The 21699-nt window shown below is 40.1% G+C and overlaps 1 protein-coding gene across 10 annotated transcripts in view; it reads right to left on the reverse strand.

Annotated features, from left to right (window-relative positions):
• The window catches only part of THRA (thyroid hormone receptor alpha), a 236801-nt gene that overhangs the window by 57568 nt on the left and 157534 nt on the right, over nucleotides 1-21699 (reverse strand). The window contains exon 2 of one of the 10 annotated variants that reach the window (XM_072111460.1): nucleotides 5884-5951. The exons of the other annotated variants lie outside the window; for them this stretch is intronic. The gene's annotated coding sequence lies outside the window, so the exon portion shown is untranslated. The remainder of the gene's footprint in view (nucleotides 1-5883; nucleotides 5952-21699) is intronic. 10 annotated transcript variants of the gene reach the window in all.

Raw genomic sequence — 21699 nt, forward strand, 5'->3', positions numbered from 1 at the left:
ATTAACTAACTGACACCCTTCTTTCAGCTAAAACAATTTCCCTTACATCCCTATAATCAAAAGTATCTTATATTCCCTATCATCAGAGGGCCGTGTACTGCTTGGCCAGCCCCTCCAATCAACTCCACCCCATGTCCCATGCCTTGTAGCTCATGAAATCACAGCATGCCTCCATGGAGGAATGGGGAGGTGTAGAATTCCATGATGACATTTTGTGATTTCATGTGATCAGATACATACATGGGGTAGACATTGCAGGTTAAGACCTTAGATAACATCACTGTGGCCAAATGTCTTTAAAGGACATCTATCACCAGATCAAGGATTGTCAACCAAGCACTCTGACATACTGGTGTGCGCCCACTCTGGCAGGATATGCTCTCCTTTTAGCGTCTCATGCCCTGGTTTTTAAAGGAAACCTACCACTTCGGATAGGGCTTCTAAGCAGCACATGCTGTGCACCAGCTAGGCATAAGAAACTAAAAGAATAACAAACCAGAGGGGGCACATTCCAGTATGTTTGTATGTTTAGTTTACAATCCTTAATCTGGTGATAGATGTCCTTTAAGTGCCCAATGATGTAACAGAGCTCTCTCTCAATGTTCCATACAGCAACATACCATAGCACTGAGAGCTGTCAATCAGGAACAAGGAGGCAGGGCAGTAACCACTGAATATGCAGGGCCTCATTGTATTCACTTAGTGTCATTGGACTCACATCAGGTGAGTTGCATTTAAGTTTACAAACTGATTTTTTTTAACATTGCAGCCATAGAAAGGAAACATTTAGGGCAATGCTTTTTAATCATAGTTTTTAATGAAGTATTTTCAGTGGGTTAATTTCAATGGCAGGTTTTCTTTAGCACCTGTCAGACCTGGAGAGAAACTTTACATCAAGGGCCAGATTAAGGGTACATACACACTGGACTGACCCGCGGCCCATTATCAGCTGCAGCAAAACAACAGTGGATTTCTCCAACTTCTATCTTCAAAAAAATACAAAAAATGTTGTGATTTTTCATTAAAAATCATAGGGTTATTGTGTAGACATACTGTAAGATATAGATAACAATGGAAGGCCCTAGAAATATGTCATAATGTTAGGTGGCATGGCTGGGTATCTCGGGGTGGCAGCCTCAGTATTGATGCTAAAATGTGGCCATGCTTGCTGTGCTGCCCTCAGATTTGCCTGTAGATAAAGAGGCAGTAGTGAAAGTACAGTATTTAGAGCAACGACCTATTGTTGCCTCCTGGCTGTTCAGACTTTTATTAATAGGGTGCCAGGCTTTCCAATAATTTTGCAGGCAAAATTGGAAAAGTCTGCAAGGCTTTTCTTCTTGTTAAAAATATCAGAGCCCATATCAGAGTCCATCAGTATGTATTTGAAATCTGTTACCTGCTTTTTGACAAAATATAACATAACTTAAATAATAAATAACGATACCAGCCATATCCATCAATATAAAATGAGACTCAAAAATATTACAAAACCTACACACAGTGGATGCCCCACTCCTTGCAGTACTGCCTGCCCGCATCTACTTCACACATGAAGACAGCTGTGGTATGAAAAACCACATTATGTAAAGATTATTTTGCCAAAGTTATTTCAGAAATTATTCTATTCCCCTGTCCCAAGTGATTCTGTAACCATGTAGGAAAAAAAAAGAAAGGAAAAAGCTAGCGACGTGCAACAAGGCAGCTCGAACAGCTGTCATTGCAGCAATTACTCGGGTAAAAGATATCAGTCATGTACTGAAATAGTATCTCACACTTTAACTGAAACAATGGCTGAACACAATTCCTCCCAAAAAAAATTTAATTGCAAATTAAAGCGGCTAATGATGAAATATTCAGCTTTTACCCTTGTACATTCAGAGTGTAATTAGATACAAACAATGTGCAATACTAAAGAGTCTTAAAGGCTTCAATCAGACAGAAACCCTAATAAGACCGTTCCCTCCCTAGAATAAAGGAAGCACTGCTGTTCCCCATAATGGGGCCCCATCAAACCTTTTATATACATGCCACCAATGAAGCCATCAATGTGATCAGGCTGGAACCAAGGCGATTATTATGACTATTTACATCTAGTGATTGATACTATCACGTACATCCTCAGTCGGCAAACACTGAGCCGCATAAAAATATAGGAAAACAACGGGGGAGATGCTGACAACAGCCAATGAGATTACATTTCTAATTTCTGAGGAGTCCTTCTCAATGTAAAAGTTGCAACCTGGCTTTTAGGTTTGGACATGTAATAATTCCCTTTTTAGAAATTTGCTTTATTGGTTTCCGTGGGGCAGAGTTACTCCTAAGCACAGATGTGTTTACACCTAAATGCTTGAATTCGGTAAGTGGCAACACGTTGCCTTGACAACTAGCAAAACACAAGTGTCTAGTACTGGAACGCAAGCCTTTAGGTCTGAGTTCTGGAGAAACTCCCCCATAATGCGCTTGAATTGCGTTTCGCAACTTGTGAGTGCGGTCTAAGGTTTGTAGACAATTAATTTGATCACAACATATACCTGGAGCAGGCCCTTAGGGCCCATGCACACGGACTATGGGGGACGTATATATACAGCCGCAAATTTCTGGCGGCATATACGCCTTCCATGGTTGTCTATGGCGCCAGGGCTCAGTATGGTAACGTGTACTCACCGTACCGTGGCTGCATAAAAAATGGAGCATGCTCTATCTCTGGCCGTAAGAATTGCTGTGCGCCACTATTCTCTATGGAGAGGGGAGGCTGGCTTCTCCTCCTCTCTAGCGTGTCCGATAAGTGCCTGCAAGGCTATGGCCCTTACATGGTTTAATTAGTTGTATAGTCCAGGCATAGTTTCCAGTAGTTAAACGCATTTCGATCATAAAGTTTCTTTAACATTTATAAAATGAGTCTAAGCTTTAATGTGCTTTAGAGAGGATTTTGGGAGAAGTGTAAGGGTTAAGGTCCATGTAAGCTCCCTGTTCAGACAGAAGAGGCGAAGTGCATTACAGCCTATAACTCATTGCGCAGTCTGAACTGCAGGACATTAAGGGATCAATGAGAGTCCCACGAGGAAGGGAGGAAGAAAATCAGCAGATAATAGGGGAGGAGGCCCCCTTACTAAACCCAGCAATGGAGCAGCAGAAGGTAGACGAGCATGGGACGCTTACTCTTTTATTATGTGTAGGACGGGTAGTGTACCGCAGAGGGACTAACCACAGCTATGGTCTATGGACAAGATGGAGGGCAGTATAAGCTGCAGGCTAAAAAGAGGCATTCACATAAGAAGATGGATAAGGTCTTACCCAAACCCTGATTCACCCACCAGTTCTAACATCCGTAGCGCTGCCAGGCGAACTGACGGCCATTTCCCTTAATTTCTTTTACTTCATTTTCCACTTAGGAAAATTTTAATGGGCCAAATGCCTTAGCATTTATCTGGTCCTTACACCACAAAAGACAGAAACTAAATTATGCAGCCATTTCAATGGAAGTTTTATCAGCCATCTATAAAAGTTCCTAATCATTAAAGCCATAAAGCTTACCCCGAGGGGTCTTACTTACTATTTTACATCCTGTGAGTTCATTGCACACAATAAAAATGGCGGCGGTGTAGACATTTGGTGCAGTAGAGACATATTGACAGACGATATATAGACAAGAGCAGCAGTAACTTTCCACAGGACAAGAAGGGGTCAGCAGGATTTAGGACTGCAGCTGCTCTCCCTATCCTCTTTCCTGCACTAATTCCTTATTATCATGGAAAGCGCAGGCTATACCATGCTGTCCACCACTACTGTACACTTTCTATTGGTGGACATACATGAATAACAACATGCAATTGAGCAAATGCATAGAAATGCATTGCCTAGAAGGAAAAATGCTGATCCCACAGGCATAGCCTTAATCACAAGATTACCTCTCCATACACCTCACTATGGGACTGTGGGGGAGGACATACCTGCTCTATCTATACAAGATGGAGGCTATGTGGATGTATAATAAAAGGGAACTCTTAATCTGAATAAGCAATGTATGATACGTACAGTGTTAGGAGAAGTGGTATTGGTGAGTGTATGTGGTAATGCTGTATAATGTTAGACCAGCATAGCATCTGTCTAGGTCTGTATGTGTGCAGCCATGTATTGGCATGAGGTGGGCAGTGCCAGTGTCAGCTGTGAACACAAGAATGGCTGTATTGGGGTGTGAGACGTTGGCTGGCAGGACTCCTGTCAGAGCTGTGAGCACACACTGGTGAATAAGGGACTGGTATGGGAGACAACACTTCTCCCTGAGCTATAAATACACACATGTGTCTGTGTGAGGGGGAGGCTAGCACTACATCTGTCTGATCCATGAATATAAGTGAGGAAAGGCACAGGACTATGCGGTCTAGTGTATATAGGCGCTATAACTTTCTTCACCATGAATGCGTGTACTGGCCCAGGTTTTATAGTGATGTATATTTGGGGTGTGATCACATTGGTTGGTGTTGCTGTAAATCATAGGATACTTCATAGGATCTATTGTTTTAGACAAACTGTACTTTGAATATGATTTGTATGATAAGTATTTGATGGTGGCATATCTGTTATATGAATTCTAGCTCCATATAAAGTGTTGGGATGAGACTAGGTCTGTCAGGGCTGTGATGCCTTATAATATTGGAAGTAAAGCTATAAGTTAAATGATGCATTGTTGTATATGGTGTATATGTATTTACTGGTGGACAGACGGGGTAGCTGGTGATGCCAATGTTTGTGCTATGAATACAAGTGATGGAGTGTCAGCATGTGAGGGTGAGGTTGGCACTAGCTTGAGATTGGAAATGTGACACTGTCTCTGGAAGCATATTGAGGCTTGAGGTTGGCAGCTGCACCGTGTGTGTTTACACAGACATTACCACGACTGTCGGTAATATATAGCATGAGCTGGAAGAGATGGCTAAGGAGGGAAAATAGAGCTAGGATGGCGGGGAGGAGAGGAGCCCTGAACATGCGGAGGAGAGCAGAGGTGGGCTAGAAGAAGGAAGAGGACACTTCATGTAACTTCATCAACCAAATATTGATAAAGTAAGGAAGGAGAACATACAGGGAGTATAAGACTTAAAGGAATGAGACAGCTGGGGATCCACAGACACTGGAAGTGTAAATCTGCTTCACTGTAATGTCTGAGTATAATATAACCCAGAAGGCGCAGGGAGCGACAGTCAATGCAGAGAAGCATAAAGCAAGAAGTAGAAAATGGAAAGATGTGAGGAATGACCATAAAAATGAGACAGATTTCATGCTGAAAGTCACGAAGAGCCAGAGACGGTAGAGAGTGAAGACAAATACAAGAGAGACAGATGAGGAGGTCATGAATGGAGGAAATAATGACAGGTAAACAAAGGAAGAAACAGCACGATGGGAGAAAAGTACAGGAGCAAAAAAAAGGAGGGAAAAGGGACCAAGAAACTACCAGGAAAAGAAGGAGACGCCGGAAAAAGGAAGAAAGGAAGTGGCGAGAGAACAAAGAAAAATGTGGAAAAAAAGGAGACAGGATTGGATTAGCGGAGAAGAGTGATGGTACCAGAGATAATGGGAGAAAGAAAGACATCCATATTGATGGAGTGTGAAAACGAGCCAGAAAGGAGAAGATATATGGCAATGTTCCCCTCACTCTCCTCCCTGCTCCCCCACAGTAACAGAGCCGCAGGACCAACCCCTCCCCTTCCATTGCTTTCTGCACTATTGATAAATACATTAGTATGTGCGGGATACGAAGCAGCTGCAGAGCTGGCAGAGCGGGGGTTAACCCTGGCATTGCCGCAGAACATGGAAACTAGAGGGAAAGGCGGAGACGGCTGTGCCAATATTCTGCAGATCAGAAAAGGTTAACAGTTGGAGCCTTACCTTCCAGCTCCGACTTCCACGTGGTTCATTATGGAGACTTCTTGGAATCAACAGCTGCTTTGTGTTTGCTGCATTAAAATGAGACAAGTCTGCAACTCACTGCTGTGTGCATTCTCCATACATAGATAGGAGACAGACACAGAGATAGATAGATAGATAGATAGATAGATAGATAGATAGATAGATAGATAGATAGATAGATAGATATGAAGAAAGAAAGATAGAAAATACAGATAAATAGACATATAGAGATGAAGAAAGAAAAAAAATACAAAGAGAGAGAGTAGTAATGTAGACATATAGAGAGATTTATCACTGCTTCCACACCAGTTTTCTGGCATAGAAGCAGTGAAAAAAAAATCGCAAATACTTGCGCAGTGCAAGAATTTGCGATTCTTACAGTGACTGGGGCTTGGCAGCCAACAGAGTGGGCTGCCTGCGTAATTTTGAAAAAACCCTTTTACGCAAAACTATGCCAGGCAGCCTAAGCTTTTTGCTGTATCGGTTGGGGGGCGTGGTTGCTATCATATGCCAGTGCTCCTATGATAAATCTCCCCCATAGAGATATAGAGAAATAGTAAGATACTTAATACATATAGAGAAAGAAAGAAAGAGAGAAAGAAATAGATCAAAGATAGATTAATAGATAATACAAATGTATAGAAAGGAGACAGAGGATAAATAATGCATTTAGAAATAGATAACAGATAGATAGATAGAAAGAAGATAGACATACAGAGATAAAGATAGATACATAGATAGAAGAAAGACATAGAGACACAGATGTAGATAAAACAGATACAGATAGAGAAAATATATAATAGATAGAAGACAAACATTTAGAGATACAGATAGATTACATAAATATAGTACATAAATATTGTAGGCAGATAGATATAATAGATAGACAAGTAGATCAAGTGAAGAAAAAAAAGATATTGATAGAAAGAAAGCTAGATCTGATACAGATATTTTTAATATTTATACCATTGGTAGACAAGATAGAGATAGATAGATAGATGTGGGGACAAATATGGATATATATGATGTACAGTACAAGATGTATGCATGGATAAATAGAAAATACATACACACAAGAGAGTACATAATTGGACTACAATATATGGTTGGTACACATGGGGCTACCAAAAAAGTAAGTGGTGATGAAAATAATTCAGATAGAGAACACAGAAGAACTAGAAATGTAATGGAGGGGAGCGCATTTGATGTATAGAAAGGTTATGAGATAGAAACCTTATAACAAGACTGGGAAGACAGTGCTCCTGGGAGACATGTAAGAAATGAAAGATCAGAGACATGGCGAGATATAGGAAGGTGGGGGTCAGCTCATATAATAGAGAAAATTGCAAGGGGAACAATCTAGAAGTTTCCATGAAAAAACTTTAAGGAACAACAAATGAAGAAAACATCCTTTCTGGAAACAGATATTTCTCTTCTGTAAGTGAATGGATGTAAGATGGTTCTCCACCACAGCGGATGCTCTGCGATGCTATACACAAACATCAGCGATGTTTATCCGCCTACCAGTTTCGTAACTATCAATGATGGACCACCTAATAGTAACATGTGCCAGATGAGAAGCAACAGTACAGAAGCTTAAAATAATAATAATTATTTTTACCTAATAAAGAAGGTATAATTTTTCTAAAGCTGATGCACACAAATTGGATCATTTGCAAAATGTGTCCAGCTTTTCAGCCTTGTGTGAAGATGGGACAGATCCTATTTCATTAATATCCACAGCTCATTTAATTCATTAGTGTCTCCAGATACTACTGAGAGTATGGACAGATAGTGGCAACTGGGTGTGGCTTAGTCACTCACTGTGCATAGTAGCCAATCACAATAAAAGTTTGCAAGTAACTTAGATATATTACCTTAAAACTTGTGTGCTCATTGCAGATGACTATGTACTTATCCCTATGTGCAGCCTGCATTCGTCTGTATAATGGTGGCATGGCATAAGAATATACTTTGGATATAATCAGTAATTTTGCCCACAAACTATGTGTTTGTTCACATAATGTTATCACTGGGCATACTGCTGTTCCACATGACAAGAATTTCGATTCGCCATAACACATACATAGCATAATAATTATTTTCTATGTAGCAGTATAGCCAGTGATGCAGTGGATGCATCCATGACAAAATTGTTGTCCCAAAAAGTCATAATAGTAGGCTGAGAAGCCTAGAAAGTCCAATAAATACTGACATTTCTCATCGTTCCATTATTCACTACAATCTTAAAAAGTGGTTGTGAATGTGCGTGTAAATCCCCTGTAAAGCTGATGTGCGTCAAATTGCTCAATTACAATTTTTAAAAGGCGGTAAACTCGCTGGATTCAGTGGTGACAGAGAGAGGAACATCTCAGACTTCGAGATGTGAAAGAGTTATTAAACATGGTGCAACACTTATTATATTTGGTATAAATCACGGTGCAAACTTCAAAACTGACCTAACAAAAATTCCCCTTGTGATAAATCTCCCCCCAATGTTTGAGCTCAGTTCAAAATCTTTCTGTAGAGACTGAACAGCTGAGTGCCAAATTATATACATGTGCTGGGTGTGACCGATATATGGCCTAAGCCACTAACTGGGAGGAGTATTGTATATTTAGCTTCCCAGTATAGCAGGTATGTGATGTTACTTAGATTTCAGAAGATACATATTGCACACGTGTAAGGGCCCTTTTAGATGGCAGAGGTCCTTGATCCAGGGACCTACAGTTGCTGGATTTCAGGGACCAAACGCGGTGCCGTGTACTAAGAGCAACATAGTGATATAAAATGCAAGGAGTCCCTTCTTCCCCAAAGAACAACACACCAGCACTGTAATTTTTGATGTGCTTTATTTAGCAGCCTTTGTTATATGATACATACATAATTGTTTATACTGTAAACTTAAAAACTGTGGCAAGAACCACACCAAAAATGAATTCAGTATTTTATGTTGGTTTTTTATGCTGTTTTAATTGCCCCTACCCTGATCATATGCATCCTTAGCAAAATGTCCATCTTCCTCTATTTTGTTATATCACTGGAAAATATATTCCAAGCTGTACATACAGTATTGGGATTGGTCATACTGTAGATATTAGATCAGTGGGTGTGCACTATTTGCAGTGCTGTTGGCAGTGCCTTATACATAGCAGACAGACTGGTACCCACTCACTTTGATGGGGGTTGAGGTATAGTATCCGTGTCTACTTTTGGCTCCGGTTACTGCATACAGGTAAACATCAGGGTGCACCCCAACCCATCTCAAATCGATGACCTACATAAAATAGATAGGCTACTAATATCACAGACTGTAAACCAAGCGGTAAAAAAATCTGCAGTGAACATGTTCAGGAAATCGTGGAGCAGCAGAAACCAGACATCCCTATATTTTTACAGCATATAGAAGCATTGCAGAGTGTCTGCTACAGATTTTCTATAGTCATTATATCCTGGATCTTCCTGGTTTTAGGATGACAAATAATAACTGAGCAGGATCTATGGCGCATCTCATGGGGGCATGTCTCCAAACTGAGCTCTCAGTGCACAAGACACATAAACAATAAGTACATTGAACATGTGATCACATTGCCCAGTATGGATCATCTTATTAGATGCCTCCATACGTCCGCACTGTCCTGGAATTCACAAGGTTGTGTAAGGGCAGTGGTGGTATGTGAGGAGGCTGCTGCTGTATAGTTCAGCGTGGGAATCGGTCAACTGCAGCGTCTCACTTCAATCACATGCAAATCCACATCCTTAATCTGCTTACTGACTCAATCCTGATAGAGGTGGGGGCATCACCGAGGTACTGTGTGTATGGCCACTCTTATAAGCACTAGAAAGCCACGGCTAGACATGTCAGGGAAGAACCAAGCAGAAGTCTGAGAAGACGGCTATACAGATGGTATATAGAAGTACTGGAGGAGGCACAACCTGGATATGCACACTATGGATATATTCCTATAGATAAGGACACAGCACTTCCCATGTGATACCTGGGGCACCTATTAAGCATCTTTCATATGGGCAGTAATGGGTGAACCACTGCAACCTACAATATATGGAATGAAGTTTTAAAGGGAACCTGTCATCAGGAATGGGCCTAATAAACCACTACCAGTATATATGTCAAACAGCATTATACCTTCTAGCTTTTGTTTCATGGTCCAGTGTGACGGTATCATCAAGAAAATCAACTTTGAAGTGAGATGTAAATTGGTTGTATAACGCCAACAAGGAGGAGAGTTTAACACTAAAGTCAAGGTGGGGAGCTCTGAACGCCTCCTCCTCTGTGATAGACATCATGCATCGGACTTCAGGAGATTTCGTAAGTGATGTCCTTTAATGCAGGACCATCAATAACAGTGATAGGGGCTTTATAAGGAAGAAAAAGCTTGACTTCATTGTTAAAATCTCTACCTCCTTCACTTTATACAACCAACTTGCATCTCATTTCAAAGATGAAGCCACCACACTGGGATATGAAAGAAACATGATCTGGGAGGAGTTCAGCTGACAGGTTCCCTTTAAACCTGCAGTTCATGAATTACACTGTGGTTTTTAACGCTGTAGAATATTCCCAGGACCTGGGGAAAGGACCATGGCGCCACAGTACAGAGGACGGAGCTCCTACTTCCCTGCAAAACAGCAGCCCTGAACTATAATAATGATGCATATTCCACATCATATATCAATGATGCCTTGAGTCCCGTCTTCTGCACTGTGGTTGGTCTGTAAAATCCGGCCACTGCACAGTTCGTTTCTCACTGAATGACCATGTCCGTGTCTAAAATTTGTCAATAACTGACCATTTCAAGCAAAATGCTAATTTGTTAAAATTTTACGACGCCCATAGTTTGGTTACAAACTGTTGTTATCCTGAACGAAGCGAGCCAAATTTACATGTTTTAGACGGGGACAAGGGTATTAACCTGATTTTGGCTGTCTTTTGCTGTAGTGACTTACAGAAGATGCTGCAGAATTTCAGTTGCGTTTTTTGAGCCATATGTCCGCAGTCTTAAACATCGAAGTTGGTGCTCAGAGGATTGAATGGGTTTTTTTTCTACCTTCACTTCTCTGCTCTGTTATAAAATGAAGAAGTAGACCATCCATTAATGCTTGTTGTAGATCAAAATTATTCAACAGGCATAAAAGGCAAATATCATGGTGGTGGTGGGGGGGGGGGGACATATCCTGCCTAGATAAATGTGAAGATGCTTACACAATGCAAGTATAATTATGTTTCCCAATTGTATCCGGATATGCAAACTGCATGGATTTTATGTTGGAGTATATAAAGAAGTAGCTGGAAGATATTCTAGTGCACAGATAATAGCTGTAACACCTAGACTGACGGGTGGTCAACAATTCATTCATATTACTTCACATATGCTAATGAGAAATATTGTATAGACAGGAGGGAGCCAGGTATTTCTGTCTGACTGCTTCTGTATGTCATTATATGGCAACTTCTTAGCCTGTACATTATTATGCCATATATAGAACCATACAATGTTACTAATGCTCATTGCGCAAACAGATGAATAGACTGGAATCAGCCATATGGAATATATGCACATACAGACCTTTGCTATGTATAAATCTGAAGGTCAAGTCTCTGACATGGGAGAGGTGCAAGTAAACGCATGGGTGTAAGCACTATTTATGAGATCCAAACCTATAATTCAGCCATCTGCAACTTAGTATAAAGAACTCAGCGGTGAATGCACTTAATATTATATATTGTACGTGTTAAGAATACGTTTTTGTCCATGCCACAAACCATAGGCATTGACCATAGTCTATAATACAGATTATATATTAGCTCTCCATGGATTTTAGATTCTCCCTAAGCCGTTGTTGTAGTGAGAAGAACTCAATAAAACAAACAGCGTTAAAGAATATAACTTTATATACACAAGAAACTAGAACTAAAATATGGACCTGTGAATAAAGTGCCTAAAGGCATTTCACATAAAGAGAAGTAGACGTCTGAGTGCACAAAATGGAGATCTGACTGCAGCAAACCGTCTTATAGGATTCCAGAAAAGAGGTTTTGCAAGTGGAGTTAAGCTTTAACATTTGTTCCTTTCTATTCAGACTGCAGCAGAGCCGTGGTCTGTGTGTGAAGCTATTATTAAAGTGGCTGATCCTTAGTACTGATCTGTCTGTACAGGAAGAAGAGATTCTGAAAAACGGGGCAGAATTTCACCAAAAAGATATGTACATAAACCATCCACCTAGATAAGGGAAGACGGTAAAAGAGAGAATAGAATAAGGTGTAAAATGAAAGGCATCATTAGTAAAGTAGAGAAAGAGAATGGCGCAACAAAACATTTTAGTGAAAATTTAATAAAAGGCCATTATACCTCTTGTATCACCCCCTTCATCCTAATAGACTGTAAGCTCTTGTGAGCAGGGCCCTCACTCCAATTGTTCCATATGACTGTTTGTACTCTGTAATGTAATATTATATTTGTATGTGTCCCCTATGATATGTAAAGTGCTACAGAATATGATGGCGCTATATAAATAATTATATAATTATTTTTATTATTATAAGAAAGAATGTATTGTAGTCGGACTCGTACACCACTTCTAATGTATCTCCCTTATGTGAAATAAAGTTGTATAAACTATTGAAATGATTGAGAATGCTGACAACAGCATTTTTAAAATCAGCATAGCATAGGCTATTGGAACCTGTCACCAGTTAAAATGACATTCCTGGTGACAGGTTCACTTTAAAACGTAAAAAATTGCATACATGAATAATTCAGATGATAACAGTAAACTTTGTTATATACTTTATTAAATAAATATGTTCCTGTGTCCTTTTTCCTCTGCCTTTCTTTTGTATTTTTGTGTACATCAGCTTTCATCGCTGACAGAAGAGAACCAAATAAAGTGTCTGATGACTTAACTCTTTACAGACAATCCCTGGATAGTCTAATCTCTTCAGAGAGCTAAATCAATATTCTCTGGGTATGTAAAGAGTTAATCATTAGCATCCTTTCCCGAACTCCAGATAACACTGCTCACTACAGGAGAAAGAAGTCACAGAGAAGCAGTTTTACTTAATAAAGTATATTACACAGTTTGCTATTATCACCTGGTTCTATTCTTTTATGATAAAACATACTTCAAAGGATTAGTTTTTGTTGTCCTGAACAAAGTATACCAAATAACTAAACAAAGGTTTAGTTATATGACCACAATTTTCATCATGGTCACATGATACAAAATTTGATGACGCACTAGATTTTAGTTTTCTATGCGTCAGTAAGCTATAAGCACAGAAGTCTGCCCAAATGGTTCCTGTGGAGGTTCTGGAACAAGTGTTATACTCATAGCGCTGGTTAAATGTGTTCATTTGCTGATCTTCTCCTAAGTAACAGAACTCTGAATGAGAATCACTACAGTTATAGAATTACTTGCCTCCGCCATAACAAAAACATTCATGTCTGTAGGGTTTGGCACCCTGGAGAAATGTAAAAGCACTGAGCACTTAGTACCCTGTATCAATATTCTGCACTGCAGTCATCCAGCCAGTGCTATAAGGACACAGCAATAAGCCCTGTATACAAAACTGTATCCAGATACTGAAGAATGAACGGCAATGTTATAAATCTTGGGGGGGAAGGGGATCAATACCTATGACATATGATTGCATTTTACACTATTTTGGTCACTTTCTTAAAGCATGATTTTAGGGTCAATTTTTCTGGCGATAGCAAAGAGTTAATGTGAATAAGGGGTTATTAGAAACTAGGGTTCTAAATATAGAGTCATGTTAGCTTTGATACAAGCAGGAAATGAGAGTGTGACTTCTAGAACTAGACACTACAACAATCAGAATATAACTTCAAGGAATAAAGACATTCATAGACGTACAGTACAAAATCTACAGATCCAGACACCCTTCCAAGTTTCTTCAGTGAAGTCACATGCAAACATACCTAAATACCAGAAGGTAAGTATGTACTTGATTCTTCCAGAACCATGTAAATGTAGAAGGTCTGGAAACCAGGTCTATGGGAGCAAAAACAAGTCAAAACTCTCAAGTAGCGGGCAAAACTAGTCCGAGCATAGCACCTATAGATGTAAGCAACGAAAACAACAAACACAACTGAAAAGGGGCACCAGCCATGTGACCTAAAATATCCTTTCTATAGTCCACTACTAAAAAATGTCACACCATCCAGGGATGGCTAAGAGTTGTGTTCAATGACTTGAGATAGAGTACTCAATCCAGTATAATGGACGTTATGTTCACTTTGATGAGAGGAAATGACTGTGATGAGCAAATACTATTACTACTATCTACTACTATACTACTATCACCGCTGCTTATATCAACAGACTTGGATGGTTCCTTTTAGTTATAGCTCCATCATCTGCAGCCCAAGTTTTTTTGTAGTTGCAAGTAAAAACAAAAAGTAACGGACACCATAACCATGGTATAAAATGGTCCTTATAAAGATCCAAAGGTAGAAGAACCAGTAAGTAGTGAGGTAAAGTGCATAATTACCCATTTATTCTCCTGAAGATTATTACCTAAAGTGCTGTTAAGACATTAGACAATCCTATAAGGGCATTTGATATTAAGCCTCTTCCATACAGGACTCAATTGGGATACATCCTTTTGGAATACATCATTTTAATATCAAGCATTCGGCAACAAAGAAACTTTATATTCATCCAAATCATCCTGACAGGTTCCCTTTAACTTGGCATAACGTGGTAATATTAGCAGTCACTTTCTCCACTGCGAATATATATACAAGGTCGGCCAAGCCTAGCATGTGTGTGTATGGAGGATTTGGGACAAGTTATCAGCTGACAGCTACTAAAAGTTTATGGATGTATACGGCCTTGTCCTTCTAGAAGTGTGAGGCCATGCAAGTCTATACCGTTGGCATTACAAATATGTGACACCATAATGGTCACCAGCCATAATGATCTCCAACCCGTGGCTCTCCATCTATGATGAATCTGCACTGGAGGGCTGGAGACCACTAATCTTTAGGTTGTCTTAAGTTAGTGGAAGACATACTCTGCATCCCAAACATCTTCAGCCTCTGGTAAGTGGTTGCGATCACATTTTCATTAGTATGTGAGCTGCCTACAGCCTCACACACAACACATTGAGAGCTCTGCCTGCTAGTTCATGACCCCTTCTGGGATTATTCTCCCCCCTTGCTCACAAGCAGCAGGTCTCCACATGCACTTACAGAGCACACATAAAATCCCTCCTCCCACAGCATGGCTACACCCCACCTTTCTTCTCATGTCTACTTCCAACCAATTAACCCCTTCGCAGTGAGAATCTATGCAACCCGCAGAGCGAATCATCACCCTGCAGACAGTATACCAGGCATTAGACGGACACAGAAATAAGGGTTTGTTTAGACCATTATTAATAGTACTTGCAAACAAATAACATAGAAAGCAGGATAAACAACTGCGTGGTTATATATATATATATATTTTATATAATGTTCTTCTACAGCGCACAGTATATACACACTGACTGCCTGCCATGTAAAGGTTGTGCACCAGAACCTGATACAAGTAGCTACTTATAGTTGTCTACTATCTTATCACTGTCCAATTGTTGGGACGTGAAGCTACCAAGCCCAAAATCTCAACCACATGACTGAGCCAATTCACTTCTTTCCCATTCACCATAATGGCTCCGCAGCCTTAAGAGAGTTCCCAGTAAATAACATTTATAGTCTTTCTAATTAATAAGCTACTTGTAAGAATCATTAGTAATAATCACTATGATTATGGGTTCTGACAGATGGATATTTGCTCCACTGGACAGAACTAAACCTGGTCAGAGATGTTCTTACTGTCAGAGTACTGTATAGTGTAAGTGTATACCTGCACACTATGATCAGGAATGACAATGGTACATGTCCCCCACCTATCCTTCCTAACTGGATGTCTAAATATAGAAAAAAGAAGTCTCCAAAATGTAACTATATAATAAACTATATAACTGTATAATATAACCATATAAATATAGTGGTTTATATTATACATCACATCAGTGTTGTCTTTGTTTGTCATAGTCTTTGTCAGGGTGTAACAAATGTTAAGAATCTAACGCAATTGAAAGGAACATTTGGGTTCAGGGTCTGAGGTGGTAAAGCCTTACACAGGCCTAATTTACAGAACACTATAAGCCCTCTTCACAAGGCCCTTGTGGGGACATATTTGGGGTGAATAATTTGCAGCCCGGAGTGCTGGACATTGCGTTCCTGCACTCCGGCCTGCCTTTTATAAGTCTCTTTTATTACTCGTGGTAAATCTGCAGTATAATACAGAAGTAGTGTGATTTTTAAGATTTATGACACACATTCGGGAAAAAATTCCCAAATTAGAAGTGGTTTTCCACTGCGGATTTATGATCCACAGTTAAATGACATGTCATGTAATGTCTGCTGATCATGGTGCGGAAAGTAACCTTTGCATTGCAAAGTTTTAGCTTTGCCCTCTTGCCGCGGCATAAAGCATATCAGTTGGTTTGTGTAATGGCTGCAGAATAACCACTGGGGCAAATTCTGCAGTCATTACACTACGTGTGAAGATACCTTTACAGTGATGCACTGCCCCACCAGACTCTGCAGGTGCTTCATAAATTACATGTAGGACAAAAACTAAAAGTCATATCTATAAACAGAAAAAGGACTTATCAAAAAATGTTATTTAAAAATTAGAAAATGTAAAACTTTTCACCATGAAAAGGACAAGTTGCAGTGCTGAAAACATTCTCTTCCTACAGTTACACTTCAGAGCACATAGTAATGGATGGGTGGTGAGCTGTGCTTTTTAGTTGGACTATGTTCCTTGGTATATTGTAGGTCTGCATTTTTCTATAGCTTAGAGAGACTTCATCATCTATAAGGCACATTTTTCCCATAGGGCAAAGTTTCAGACAGTCCTGGAGATGTAAGAAGATCATGATTCCCCTAATGGACATTTAGGGTCTTACCGACAAGTTTAACTTATTTCTAGCGAACATTAATTTATCAGCAATTCCTATTGAAATGTACAACTGCTGTCCCAAACCTTTTTATCCTGCTCCCCTCCCCCCTACACTGTAAAACACTACATTTCTTTTTAAAATACTTGACAAAGTAAAATGTAAGACTTCTGAAAATATCCCTGCTCATTTCTTATGATATTGGCCGTAGGGGCAATCTTCCCTGTGTGCCCGTATGTGTGAATAGGAAATTAAATTGCATGTCCCAAGGCAGCAGGTGATTTGTAGTAAAATATTTGCCTACATAGAATAGAAGAATGTGAACACAGGTGACCTCCGTGGTAAAAGAGAAAAGAAGACATTTTGCGATTTAAAATGACATAAATTCCTTTAATCGGGCATCCAATGGTCCAGAAATTCAGGTAATGCAGCATTTCTAAGAAATTTAAATATGCCAATCCTATAAGATAAAGACTAATGTCCTTACAGTAAGGCCTCTTGCCGGGGCAAGCATACAGCTGCGCGCTGAAGAGAGGGGTACACATCCATAGGGAGCCGTGCAGCCCGGCCTACATACGGGAGAAGATAGAGCATGCTTTATCTTTTACCCGTCAATGGTACGATACCGTGACACACATACGGTGACAACTCTGATCCCTCCATTAACATGTACAGGATCCTGAGCTGAATGAGCCTATGTGATGTAAGATGGGAAGGGTTAATGGCTACTAATGTCGCCCATCTTAAAAGGAAACAGTAGAAGATAGATGAACACATTTTTCACTTTAGACTGGTAGAGCAAATGTGTCTAGGAGACCCTCCAGGCTATGAGATCATACTATCAAGAGTGATGTCATATGTACATTTGAAGAGATCAATGGCACTTAGATGGAGACATAAGGATGGCAATGGTAATTGTGTAGGGACAATGGCATAATACATTTTAATTTTTTAGGAACAAAATTGTACTAGGCCATTGGGCACTGACCCACCATAACAGGTCCCGTCACTGCTATTTCAAGGAAAAACCATATACAAAGTAAAAACCAGGAGACAGGAGGGTTCCTCTAAATCACAGAAGCAGAAAAGCAGCATGAAGAACATTATAGAGAATCGCTGAATAGTATTGATGTAGCAGAGCACTAGTTGCCACTATCTACCTGTATATCTGCTTCTTATCTCCTTTCTCCCCCTCTCGTTTTCATAGACTTCCATGGGAACAAGTAAAGTGAACTTAAAGTCCGTCTTGGGAGTTCAAGACAGAATTCAGCAGATATGTTATTGATATGGAGAGTGAGAAATAGTGTTGTATTGTTCTTCATTATTGATTTATGCTGCTTAAGTAGAAAAGTTGGTAACTATTCAAGGGCATTTGTTATTGGGGGCACTGAATCTGTGAGGGGTGTTATATAAAAGGTTAATTTTACACTTTGCATGAAGCCAGCGTAGAAAATGAGATATCTCAGATGATAGTAACCCGTAGAAGTAACTGAAGAACAGCAATCTGACAAGTGACCTACAGCACAGAGTAACTTCCTGCATTACAACTACAGATCACTATGATTGTGAAAGAATATCCACATGACTGCACAGCGTTTAACCATGAATGTAAAGACAGTGGTGGCTAACTTAAAGGGAACTTGTCAAGCTGAATATGTATTTTTATCAACCCACAGTATGGCATAGGGCAAAAGGAGTTGAGAAGTTACATAATTTAGCAGTGTGGTAGTAAAATTTGATATTTGATATACTTTAGTAGTGGGAAGTGATTCAATACAACTTGTGTTTTGGCAAATAAAGTTTCTGCTCTTTCTATCCTACAACATGCTACCTGCAGATAGGACACTTTGTAGAATCTGCTCATCGCCCCCTGCTCTATAACGTGCTGTCTGAATTTAGGATGCTATGTACAATCTGCTCAGCCCCTCCTGCTCTACTACATGCTACCTGCAGATAGGACCCGTTGTAGAATCTGCTCAGCCCCACCTGCTCTACAACATACTAACTGCAGATAGGACCAAATGTACAGTATGACAGTTCCTGAAACACTTTTTTAGTGTAAAAATATAAACAGTATTCCGACTACATAACTATTTTATTTACCAGGAAAATAAAGAAAATTGTTAACAGAAGGGAAACCTCTAAAACAGTGATGGCGAACCTATGGCATTGGTGCCAGAGGTGGCACTCAGAGCCCTTTCTGTGGGCACTCAGGCCATCACCACAGGACAGAGTTCACCAAACAGGACCAAATCCATTAAATCTTCCTGCAGTCCTAGGCAACTCATGAGATGCTGCGCTCAGCGGTATTTTACAGCGACACTGCATTGACTGTTTGGAACTGCTTGAAAAGTAAGAAGGTGTTAAAAGAAGTGCATTATCTTTGTGGTCCTCCTGCTGGACCCACCATTCTTCCTAAACAGAGAGACCCTGGAGAGAAGCTACAATGATAGACTGAATTTGCCACCTTCTTTCAACTGTATTGGTGACCTCAGGGGGCCGATACAATTAAAAGAAGTGGAAGAACAGGTAACAATAAGTTACTGCTTAATATGGCACATTGGCACATCAGGGTAAATAAGTAGGTTTTGGTTGTAGTTTGGGCACCCGGTCTCTAAAAAGTTCGCCATCACTGCTTTATAATAATGATTGCTCCATGAATATAATGAAACTTTGCTGATATAGTTCTACAATACAGCTGTGACTCATGCTTAAAAAGTTCCATTAATGGTCATGATGGGAGTTGTAGTCCTCGTATGTTTACTCGTCACCCTCGTATCAAGGCACTCTTTTGGCTTTCCCTTTTATATCTTAGCTTTCCTCCCCTCACAGAGCCCAACGCGTCGACAAGCGCTACATTTCCGTGACACACACAGGGCCTCATTGTCCACACTTGTCGGACAGGCAGCCCACACAGTTGCACCACAGGAGCATTTTGCAAATATCTATGAACTCCTGCTCCCCATAAACCAGCGCAATACCTGCAAACAGAACATCAATTCTAGAACTGAAATTTTTCAATTGCATTGGTTGTAAATTGTGCATTGTCATCATACATAAATAATACATTCCTTGATCTCGGAAAGATTATAGTGAATTACATCGGAATTTTCTTTGACTGTTCTTGGCACGGTTTGTATCACTTTCCAGCCTGAACAAAAGTGGGTAACAAGGTCAATGTGCTAGCATGTTCTGAATATGAAGGGGAACTTTAAGAGTCCCTCCCTCAGTGAGGGTGTGGGCCTTGGCACAGTGGTTTTGCACAAATCTGGCCCACGCTAGAGATGCACGTGGCCAGCTGTCAGATCGGCTGGCAGAAGATCAGCGCCTAGGTCATGTGACCTGGCACCAGCACCCGCTCCACCCCTGTGACATCGCAGAACAAAATACCCCTCTCATTAACCCATTTATCACATTAGAACATTACTGACAACCTCTGCAACTCACACAATGATATAAGATCATCACTGCACAAAACTACCATTTCATATCCAAGATATCAGGTGGTAGATGTCATAAATGCATAGAAAAGTTGCACTAAAGCCAAGAATCTACATGCGTGTGATAGTTGTTGTACAGTCACTTTATCTTAGTGATAGGCGTCTAAGAATTAGGTGGAAAAAGTGCAAGTCTTCTAAGGAACAATACCAAAGCACAAAGTAATAGTCAAGACAACAGTAAAGCTAAATTATAGCTAAACGGGACAATTACAGTATACACATTAATTTAAATGAAATCTACTATCAAAATCCATCATGATAAACCAGAACACTCACTCATAGATACAGACACCATGACTGTAGTAATCTTCTTATATTTGTTATCCATGGCCTCCTTCCTTCTACAATTAACTGTTAAAATTACGCTAATGAGCCAGACAGGCTTCTGGGGGTGTTACCAGAACCTCTCTGTGGTGCAGTTTCACAGGCTGTTACACAGAGAACTTCCCGGCTTCAACTATGTGCTGAAACTTCCTCTGCTGCACTGAGATTACATCAGGCAGAGGGAGGGGGAATTCCCAGGCAGCAGTGTAATAGCCTGTGAAGCTACAACAGAAAGGGGCTCTGGTAACGCCCCAGAGCCCTTTAGGCTCATTTGCACAATTTTAAAAGGAAGGAGGTCACAAATAACAAATATAAGTAGATTACCACAGTCACTGTGCCTGGATCTATGAGTACGTGTATCCTTATCCTTACTTCTATTCAGCTTTATACAAGTCCATCAAATACATATAGACCACCTCCATTTCCACAGACTGTGTATTGATCACTCTTTATATTATCCATACTAGCACTTCAATGAATAGTCCACTCCCAGTATTTTCTCCAACAATACAATGCTGTAGTAAAATGTGATTATATAAAATCTAAAACTAGTTTGCAAGGAAATATGGAAATGTTGCTCGCTGCAACCAATCGAATTGGAGCTTTCATTGTATAACATGTTTTTAGAAAATAGAATTCAGATTCATATTCCATTTTAATAGGATCTGATGAGCAACTGCCTGACATTTTTCGTGGTTCTTAGGACTTTTTCATACTGTCAAAACTAGAAGAATCAAAGGGAGATGACGTCCATAGAACAAGGTCTTTGGAAAACACCCTGATCAGTAGCCCGGAGCTCCCTGCTGAGAAACCATTCCACACCTGTCATAACCCATTTGCGTTCAAGTTCCACTTCCTCTTCCTGAGTCTTGGATATCCTAAAACTATATTAAAATGTGTATCTTTACTGACCATATCAAAGTTTGTATATCACGTACGAGGAATAGTAGAACATCAAAGTGTGGTGCATTGAAG

The sequence above is a fragment of the Engystomops pustulosus genome, chromosome 6 (genome assembly GCF_040894005.1).
Source record: "Engystomops pustulosus chromosome 6, aEngPut4.maternal, whole genome shotgun sequence".
Lineage (NCBI taxonomy): Eukaryota > Metazoa > Chordata > Amphibia > Anura > Leptodactylidae > Engystomops > Engystomops pustulosus.